The sequence below is a fragment of the Bufo bufo genome, chromosome 8 (genome assembly GCF_905171765.1).
Source record: "Bufo bufo chromosome 8, aBufBuf1.1, whole genome shotgun sequence".
Classification (NCBI taxonomy): Eukaryota; Metazoa; Chordata; class Amphibia; order Anura; family Bufonidae; genus Bufo; species Bufo bufo.
The window spans coordinates 184,517,297-184,528,108 of NC_053396.1; the positions used below are offsets into that span (position 1 = coordinate 184,517,297).

General features: G+C 44.2%; 1 protein-coding gene across 2 annotated transcripts in view; it reads right to left on the reverse strand.

Annotated features, from left to right (window-relative positions):
• Positions 1 to 3,651, reverse strand: part of LOC121009529 (cytochrome P450 2A5-like) — a 111,833-nt gene extending 108,182 nt beyond the window's left edge. For both annotated transcript variants that reach the window (XM_040442728.1, XM_040442729.1), the window contains exon 1: positions 3,582 to 3,651. The gene's annotated coding sequence lies outside the window, so the exon portion shown is untranslated. The remainder of the gene's footprint in view (positions 1 to 3,581) is intronic.
• Positions 3,652 to 10,812: the final 7,161 nt, after the last annotated feature.

Here is a 10,812-nt window from a genome sequence, read left to right on the forward strand (position 1 = left end):
GAAGATAACAAAGTATTCTCCATCTTTGTTTTAGCTATCTATTCATCAACTTCGCTAATTCTAGCAATCAAAAAGGAAAGTTGACTATAGAGACAGCTGTGTTTAATTCGCTATGCGATTATATTACTTTGCTTTTTTTTTAATAAATAAAATAATTATAATACTTGATAATTATTATAATTATTCTATTTATTAAAAAAAAAAAGCAAAGTAATATAATCGCGAATTAAACACAGCTGTCTCTATAGTCAACTTTCCTATTTGATTGCTAGAATTAGCGAAGTTGACGAATATGGAGCTAAAACGAAGATGGAGAATACTTCGTTATCTTCGTTTTGAGGAATATGATGAATACATTCGTCATATTCGTCATCTTCGCTAATTCTACCAAGCCAACCATAGTAAACCAGGTCTAAGTTGAAATCGCAATGCGATTACTTCAAGTTATAATAATCGAATTGCGATTTCAACTTAGAGCTTTGTTTCTAATGGGTCAGCTTGCTAGAATTAAAGTTGAAATCGCAATTCGATTAATTCAAGTTATAATAATCGAATTGCGATTTCAACTTGATTCTCACAATTGACAGTACATTCTAGTATGGAGGCGTTCCCATGGTGATGGGGACGCTCCATATCACAAATTAAGGAACAAATGGATGACAATATGACTGCAGGATCAAGCTATATCTAAATACTTTGGGGGCAACTTGTATGGCATAAATAGGTCACACATTTTGTTGCACGTCATTGGCGTGATAAAATGTATGACTTTTCCCTTCTTGCGCCACTTTTCCAAAGTGATGAGAAAAGGGGAGTGGGGTGAAAGCAGGCTCATGTATTATTTTCTGAGCTGGTTTTTGGCATGGAAAATGACTTAAATCTATGCCAGCAAGAGGACTGCACCTCTACATTACTTTGGCGCTTCTTCTGGCAGAAAGGTGTGGGAAATGCTAGTCTTAATAAATGCCCCCCTTTATTTGTAGTCTGGTACCATGGAGACACATAGTTCTACAGTACATAGGAGCTGTAGAACAAAAATTCTAGCAATTATACATGTTATTTATGTTCTTTTTTTATCAAGGCTGGAGCAAGGGTTATGAAGCTGCCTCTAACCCTTTCAGATTTTCGATTCAAATAGCTGCACGAGGGCATATTTTTGCCATGCATATTGTACTTTCTAATATCTCCATTTATTATTGCCTATGATATAGTGCAAAGCTGTAATAAAATAAGTTGAAATTGGAACCTTCATTCTATGGATCAGTATAATTACAACCACATAACACATTTTTATATTTTTTTTAAACTTTGAAAAAAAATATGTTGTTTCTTGCATTGCCACATTCTGACAATGTTATCCCCTATCTTGGACATTACCCTCAGGGTAATGCGCATTGCGCATGCGCATTAAACGATCGGATGCCGATGCCCATAATGGGTAATTCTGTGTGCGCGGGCGCGGAGATTCAGATGCATGGCGCAGGCACGGGATTTCACACTGAAGGGAGGAGGTAATCAGAAGAACCTAGGGTGGGCCAGAGTGGTGAAAGGGGAGGGGTTTCATATGAAAAGCGCCGAGGGGCCTGGGCACCGGCCGCTAGCACTTCGCCCCTGGGCACCTTCAGACCTAATTAGCATATTGAATAAAAGTGTTTTTTAAAGAAAATAAGCGACGGACAGCTAAACAGTAAGTAGCATTCCAATATGGGGACTATAATGCAGATAATAGTGTTAATGTTCTATAATGGTCAGTATAGGTGAAAGACTCCCTTTAAAGGAGTTGTTCTGCAAAATATTAAAAAAATAAAAAATTATCCCCAATAGTGAAATAATGATCTTGCTGATCCTTCATTACCCCTGTTCCAACGTTTCACTCTCTGCTTCCTGTTGCCTCTTGAAATGCAGGAAAATCTGTTATTTTAATTAGTTATTCTGAGCGAAAACCTGGTGCGGCTCAATAACACAGAATAAGGGCAAATCTTTACATTACACCTAATCTCTCTGTAGGTTTCGCTACTGGTTTTGGTTCCTAATGACTGATGGAAATAATTAACCAAATAACTGAAGGAGAACTTTACTTTGCCGATAATTGGCAAAGGCAGGTGACTTCTGCTGCCACTCATTGACTGCTTATCTGTTATCTGCCTGTTGAGAGCTGGAAACAAAGGTATATGGTCCGACAACCCCTTCGATCCTTTGGTGCAAATGATGTGATGATAGCACAATGTTCAGCTGATCCTGGGCAATTTACCTCTTAAAGGGGTTTCCGGGATTAATACAATTTATAGCAGATATAATCATGTAGTTGCTTACCTCATGTACATCTTCCTCTTTTTTAAATTTCCTGATCCATTTTCACTGTGTAAACGAATCATTCTGGTCTCTTTTCAGTCTGCATGTAGAACTTTCTGTTGCTGTATCCAACCAAACCTGTGATGCACTTCTCCTTTGTTTGCCATAGCTCCACCACTGCCCCTAACGGCTAGTTTATAACTCCTCCCACCCAGATAGTTACACAACCTAATCACCGCCCCAGCCATGGACATAACATCATAGGAAATAAGAAAGAGCTGCATGGACATGGTCATGTGACCACTGCCCAGAATGGGACATAGGAGCAATAAAGATAAAATTAAAAGAAAAACATAACAAGAATTTTTTTAAGGAAGGGTGATGCAAACCAGAAAACCCCTTTAAGATAATGTGTTTTTCATTTGTTCCTTTTTATATCAAAATACAAGTAGTAGAAGAAAAAGATTAAAATATCAAGAAACAGGGGGCTTTTCTGTGGGATTCGGCTCAGGCTTGAGACAGGCTCATTAATGCCTCATTCACACGTCAGTGTTTGGTCAGGGATTTCCATCAGTATTTGTGAGCCAAAACCAGGTGCGGCTCTAAACACAAAACAGGTGCAGATCTTTCCCTTATACCTTATGTCTGTGGAGGCTCCAGTCCTTGTTTTGGCTCATAATCACTGATGGAAATCACTGAACAAAACACTAACGTGTGAATGAGGCTTAATAGTGCGTTGAAATCCTGTATGTGGACATATGGGTGCCTGAATATATAAGCTTAGTTTTCACCAGATTTTTGGAGCACTGTTGAATTTTTCCTCATATTACAATAGATATCAAAATAATTACCATATATACTGTATGTCACCATATCTAGCTCATTTATTGATAGTACAAAATATAACAAATGTTGTAAAAAATAAAAGGACACGCACTTACTGCATACACACACAGACACGCCAAAAACATACAAGCACTTCAATGCTCGCACTTACAAGCACACAAACCTTGTAGAAATCTGCTTAGTCCATACATACAGTACATGCACACATATGCATATTTACTAATATAGAGGCATGCACACTGTACCCTCATGGATTGTGGGCAGCATAAGAAAGGTGGCCAGAAAAGTCAGAGGCAGCTGACCAGGATGCTATAAAACAGGACCTGAATATCACTAACACACATCATGCCGCAGAGCAAAATATAATATCACTAATGTAATATTGTCACAACATAAATCTTCTCAATAAAATTAACATAAAGGGGGAATTGCAAGTTACTTACTATAGACTGCAGGGTGAACCATGATCCCTTTCTGTCCAGAGCACGCAGTAGTTTTGTCTGTAGTTCTTAGTCCAATCTATGTGCGGAGAGTCATAAATTCTTGGACAAGGGACAAATTCATACAAAAAAAAAAATATATCAACTTAGATGATTCACAGCTGACTTTCCCAGGACATGATCTTAAAGGCATTGTTCCCTAAAAGCTTCATACGAGCAGGGAAGATTGGATCTCCCTATCTGTCCCTGTTATTATAGTGCCATGCAATTGTCATTCACTGAATGGTGGATTAGAGGGTAGAGTTGAGCGAACACCTGGATGTTCGGGTTCGAGAAGTTCGGCCGAACTTCCCGGAAATGTTCGGGTTCGGGATCCGAACCCGACCCGAACTTCGTCCCGAACCCGAACCCGAACCCCATTGAAGTTAATGGGGACCCGAACTTTTCGGCACTAAAAAGGCTGTAAAACACCCCAGGAAAGGGCTAGAGGGCTGAAAAAGGCAGCAAAATGTAGTTAAATCCCCTGCAAACAAATGTGGATAGGGAAATTAATTAAAATAAAAATAAAATAAATTAAAATTGACCAATATCAATTGGAGAGAGGTCCCATAGCAGAGAATCTGGCTTCATGTCAGCAGAGAATCAGGCTTCATGTCATAGCAGAGAATCATGCTTCACGTCACCCACCACTAGAACAGTCCATTGTCAGATATTTAGGCCCAGGCACCCAGGCAAAGGAGAGAGGTCCCATAGCAGAGAATCTGGCTTCAGGTCAGCGACTCAGCAGAGAATCAGGCTTCATGTCATAGCAGAGAATAATGCTTCACGTCACCCACCACTGTAACAGTCCATTGTCAGATATTTAGGCCCAGGCACCCAGGCAGAGGAGAGAGGTCCCATAGCAGAGAATCAGGCTTAACGTCACCCACCACTGGAACAGTCCATTGTCAGATATTTAGGCCCAGGCACCCAGGCAGAGGAGAGAGGTCCCATAGCAGAGAATCTGGCTTCATGTCAGCAGAGAATAAGTCTTCATGTCATAGCAGAGAATCAGGCTTCATGTCACCCACCACTGGAACAGGCCACTGTCAGATATTTTTAGGCCCCGGCACCCAGACAGAGGAGAGGTTCATTCAACTTTAGGTTGCCCCGCAATATAATGGTAAAATGAAAATAAAAATAGGATTGAATGAGGAAGTGCCCTGGAGTACAATAATATATGGTTAAGGGGAGGTAGCTAATGTCTAATCTGCACAAGGGATGGACAGGTCCTGTGGGATCCATGCCTGGTTAATTTTTATGAACGTCAGCTTGTCCACATTGGCTGTAGACAGACGGCTGCGTTTGTCTGTAATGACGCCCCCTGCCGTGCTGAATACACGTTCAGACAAAACGCTGGCCGCTGGGCAGGCCAGCACCTCCAAGGCATAAAAGGCTAGCTGTGGCCACATGGACAATTTGGAGACCCAGAAGTTTAATGGGGCCGAACCATCAGTCAGTACGTGGAGGGGTGTGCACACGTACTGTTCCACCATGTTAGTGAAATGTTGCCTCCTGCTAACACGTTCCGTATCAGGTGGTGGTGCAGTTAGCTGTGGCGTGGTGACAAAACTTTTCCACATCTCTGCCATGCTAACCCTGCCCTCAGAGGAGCTGGCCGTGACACAGCTGCGTTGGCGACCTCTTGCTCCTCCTCTGCCTTCAACTTGGGCTTCCACTTGTTCCCCTGTGACATTTGGGAATGAAACTCCACTATGGCCTGCTGCTGCTCGCACAGTCTGTCCAGCATGTGCAAGGTGGAGTTCCACCTGGTGGGCACGTCGCATATGAGGCGGTGAGCGGGAAGGCCGAAGTTACGCTGTAGCGCAGACAGGCGAGCAGTGGCAGGATGTGAACGTCGGAAGCGCGAACAGATGGCCCGCACTTTATGCAGCAGCTCTGACATGTCGGGGTAGTTGCGAATGAACTTCTTCACCACCAAATTCAGCACATGCGCCAGGCAAGGGATGTGCGTGAAACCGGCTAGTCCCAGAGCTGCAACGAGATTTCGCCCATTATCGCACACCACCAGGCCGGGCTTGAGGCTCACCGGCAGCAACCACTCGTCGGTCTGTTGTTCTATACCCCGCCACAAATCCTGTGTGGTGTGGGGCCTGTCCCCCAAACATATGAGTTTCAGAATGGCCTGCTGACGTTTACCCCGGGCTGTGCTGAAGTTGGTGGTGAAGGTGTGTGGCTGACTGGATGAGCAGGTGGAAGAAGAGGAGGAGTAAGCTGAGTAGGAGGAGGAGGAGACAGGAGGCAAAGAATGTTGCCCTGCGATCCTTGGCGGCGGAAGGACGTGCGCCAAACAGCTCTCCGCCTGGGGCCCAGCCGCCACTACATTTACCCAGTGTGTAGTTAGGGAAATATAGCGTCCCTGGCCGTGCTTACTGGTCCACATATCTGTGGTTAGGTGGACCTTGCCACAGATGGCGTTGCGCAGTGCACACTTGATTTTATCGGATACTTGGTTGTGCAGGGAAGGCACGGCTCTCTTGGAGAAGTAGTGCCGGCTGGGAACAACATACTGTGGGACAGCAAGCGACATGAGCTGTTTGAAGCTGTCTGTGTCCACCAGCCTAAATGACAGCATTTCATAGGCCAGTAGTTTAGAAATGCTGGCATTCAGGGCCAGGGATCGAGGGTGGCTAGGTGGGAATTTACTCTCTCTCTCAAATGTTTGTGAGATGGAGAGCTGAACGCTGCCGTGTGACATGGTTGAGATGCTTGGTGACGTAGGTGGTGGTGTTGGTGGTACATCCCATGTTTGCTGGGCGGCAGGTGCCAACGTTCCTCCAGAGGCGGAGGAAGAGGCCGAGGCGGCAGCAGCAGAAGAGGCCGAGGCGGCAGCAGCAGAAAAGGTAGCAGGGGGAGCCTGAGTGAATTCCTTGTTTTTAAGGTGTTTACTCCACTGCAGTTCATGCTTTGCATGCAGATGCCTGGTCATGCAGGTTGTGCTAAGGTTCAGAACGTTAATGCCTCGCTTCAGGCTCTGATGGCACAGCCTGCAAACCACTCGGGTCTTGTCGTCAGCACATTGTTTGAAGAAGTGCCATGCCAGGGAACTCCTTGAAGCTGCCTTTGGGGTGCTCGGTCCCAGATGGCGGCGGTCAGTAGCAGGCGGAGTCTCTTGGCGGCGGGTGTTCTGCTTTTGCCCACTGCTCCCTCTTTTGCTACGCTGTTGGCTCGGTCTCACCACTGCCTCTTCCTCCGAACTGTGAAAGTCAGTGGCACGGCCTTCATTCCATGTGGGGTCTAGGACCTCATCGTCCCCTGCATCGTCTTCATCCCTGACCTCCTGTTCAGTCTGCACACTGCAGAAAGACGCAGCAGTTGGAACCTGTGTTTCGTCAACATCAGAGACGTGCTGAGGTGGTATTGCCATGTCCTCATCTTCAGGAAACATAAGTGGTTGTGCGTTAGTGCATTCTATGTCTTCCACCGCTGGGGAAGGTCTAGGTAGATGCCCTTGGGAAACCCTGCCAGCAGAGTCTTCAAACAGCATAAGAGACTGCTGCATAACTTGAGGCTCAGACAGTTTCCCTGATATGCATGGGGGTGATGTGACAGACTGATGGGCTTGGTTTTCATGCGCCATCTGTGCGCTTTCTGCAGAAGACTGGGTGGGAGATAATGTGAACGTGCTGGATCCACTGTCGGCCACCCAATTGACTAATGCCTGTACCTGCTCAGGCCTTACCATCCTTAGAACGGCATTGGGCCCCACCAAATATGGCTGTAAATTCGGGCGGCTACTGGGACCTGAGGTAGTTGGTACACTAGGACGTGTGGCTGTGGCAGAACGGCCACGTCCTCTCCCAGCACCAGAGGGTCCACTAACACCACCACGACCATGTCCGCGTCCCTTACTAGATGTTTTCCTCATTGTTACCGTTCACCACAATAAGAAAAATATTATTCGGCCCAATGTATTGAATTCAAATTCAGGCCTTTTTTTACAGACACCTAACATTATCTGGCTATCTATTTAGGTACCGTATTACACTAATACAGGCACACCAGTAATGACAGATTTAGCTGAATATAAATTTGAGGCCTATTATTTAGGCGCTGGGTGACAGGTATACGTTTACGGACAGAATTAGACTTGGATCTGCACAGTAGCGTGTGTGTGAAGTTATTGATAATTACCCTATCAGCACCTTGAATCTAATATACCCTTTTAGGGATAGATTTAAAGTAGGCCTGATACAGCAGAAACCACTAATTTAGAGAATTGCAAAATTGGGAATTGTATTTCAACCCAGAACAAAAACTGTGCTTTGACGGACACTAAATAACTTGACCAGCTAAAGCAGTAATGACAGATTTGGATGAATATAAATGTGAGGCCTATTTTTTAGGCGCTGGGTGACAGGTATACGTTTAATCACAGAATTAGACTTGGATTTGCACAGTAGCGTGTGTGTGAAGTTATTGAGAATTACCCTATCAGCACCTTGAATCTAATATACCCTTTTAGGGATAGATTTAAAGTAGGCCTGATACAGCAGAAACCGCTAATTTAGAGAATTGCAAAATTGGGAATTGTATTTCAACCCAGAACAAAAACTGTGCTTTGACGGACACTAAATAACCTGACCAGCTAAAGCAGTAATGACAGATTTGGATGAATATAAATGTGAGGACTATTTTTTAGGTGCTGGGTGACAGGTATACGTTTAATCACAGAATTAGACTTGGATCTGCACAGTAGCGTGTGTGTAAAGTTATTGAGAATTACCCTATCAGCACCTTGAATCTAATATACCCTTTTAGGGATAGATTTAAAGTAGGCCTGAAACAGCAGAAACCACTAGTTTAGAGAATTGCAAAATTGGGAATTGTATTTCAACCCAGAACAAAAACTGTGCTTTGACGGACACTAAATAACTTGACCAGCTAAAGCAGTAATGACAGATTTGGATGAATATAAATTTGAGGCCTATTTTTTAGGCGCTGGGGGACAGGAATATGTTTACACACAGAATTAGACTTGGAATTGAACAGTAGCATGTGTGTGAAGTTATTGAGAATAACCTAGTGACAGGCTCAGCTTGCCCCTGATGTAGTATATGGCCAAAAAATAACCACACTATTGATGGTTAAATGCACTTGATGACAGACAGCTTGACCCTGATGTAGGATATAGCCAAAAAATAACCACACTATTGATGGTTAAATGTACTTGGTGGCAGCTTGTGCTGGCGCACCACAAGACATAAAATGGCCGCCGATCAACCCAGAAAAAAGTGAATGAAAAACGCTCTGGGCAGCCTAAAAACAGTGAGCAATTGAATAGCAGCAGTTCAATGATCCACAGCTGTAGATCGATCACTGAATGAAGTCTTTTGGAGGAGTTAATCACTGCCTAATCTCGCCCTATCGTCGCAGCTACAACCTCTCCCTACTCTTGTAACAGCAGAGTGACGTGTAGCGCTACGTGACCCAAGCTTATATAGAGGCTGGGTCACATGCTGCACTGGCCAATCACAGCCATGCCAATAGTAGGCATGGCTGTGATGGCCTCTTGGGACAAGTAGTATGATGCTTGTTGATTGGCTGCTTTGCAGCCTTTCAAAAAGCGCCAAGAAAGCGCCGAACACCGAACCGGACTTTTACGAAAATATAGTTCAGGTTCGCTCATCCCTAATCACCAACCATTCCCATTTTATTAAGGTGTATCCATATAAATGGCCCACCCTGTATATTCTTAAAGTGGCGATATTCGCGATTAAAATTTGCGACTTGAATATTCGCACTCAACATTAACAATGATGGTTATGGACTGTTACATACTTACTTTCTCGATCCTGGCCATAGAGCCATCTGGTATCCAGAGTGACAGGAGTCTTCTTGAGGCTCCCCCTCTGATGTAAGCGCAGCGTACGCTTCCTATTTGGTGGTGGGTTGTACCAGGCCGGTCTGTCTGATCGTGGGGTGTGGTTTGGTTCCACACCCACATCCCTGATTGGCGGCACGGTAATTACTCATCTCGGTAGGTGGGGTTGGCTTCCCCTTAAATAGCCACAGTTTGGGCACCATGTTCTTATGGCCGCCACAGTTCTGAGTTGCCGACCGCACATCATCAGCTGCGGCCGGCACTGAACTTACCTAATCTCCTTGTATGATCTCCTGATGACGAGCTGGGCTTTACCAGCTACAGAACCACGTTGAGCATGTGAGGAGACAGTCAGACCAACATGAGGCTCACTGTTTTGTACCCTGTCAATATAAACTGAGAGAGGCAGCTCCTACAGTGTAGGTCTAGTTGTTGTCAAACTTCTCCTCAGTGCCAAGAGGTCACTATAAAGTGCTGACAGCAACTGTTTGTGGCAGGGCGAGTACACTGCAGAGAGATTGCTCCTGTAGTGTTTATGTAAATGGTACTGTACAATGAACAATAAAGGGTGACAGTGTTCCTGGAATTAGAGACACAGAAACATGAGAACAGCTATACACACTCCTGTATTTATGTGCTGGGGTAAGGGTGTTGTCTAAATGTCTTGTGCACACCAGAAGTAACATATCATTAGGGAACTCATTTTGATTTGTGTTCCTGTACACCACTGCATCTACCCTTATTCCTGATTCAATCATTTTGGGCGGCTGCCCTGTTTTAATATATTAGGAATTGAATAAAGTATTTATTATTTTATCTTAATGTTCTACTCAGGCGTGAAACTAATCTACACAGTCACACAAAAAGTATGGAGCGGTTTGCAAGTCTTTTTCCTTCCCTATCTGCAAACACACTGAACACATTTCTACTGTCAAGTTACTGTGGAAATAATGCATTTTTTCACCAAAACAAAATTCACTTACATTTATAATTTGTGTCTCAGAGTATGGATCCCTGCAGAGGGCCACATGATCCAGCCAGGGCTTCTTCATGATTGTGAAGTTACATCCATCTGCTACATGACTTTTTAATTGCCCTGCAGAACATCATTAGTAATTTGGTGTAGATGGCTATCTTCTAGCGCTACCGAACTTGTGCAACAGCATCTCTAAGGCTAAATGGTGTCATGGGTGGGTACTGAGGCTACATCAAGGAGTAGAGGGCAGGTGGAGATTGGATTGATGAAATGCTACAATGCAAAGTGCTACTTGCAGTAATTGGCACTGACAACAAGCCCTCAGCAAAGAAGTTCTAAAAAGAAATGAGCATCATGCAAGGTGATAAGTAAAG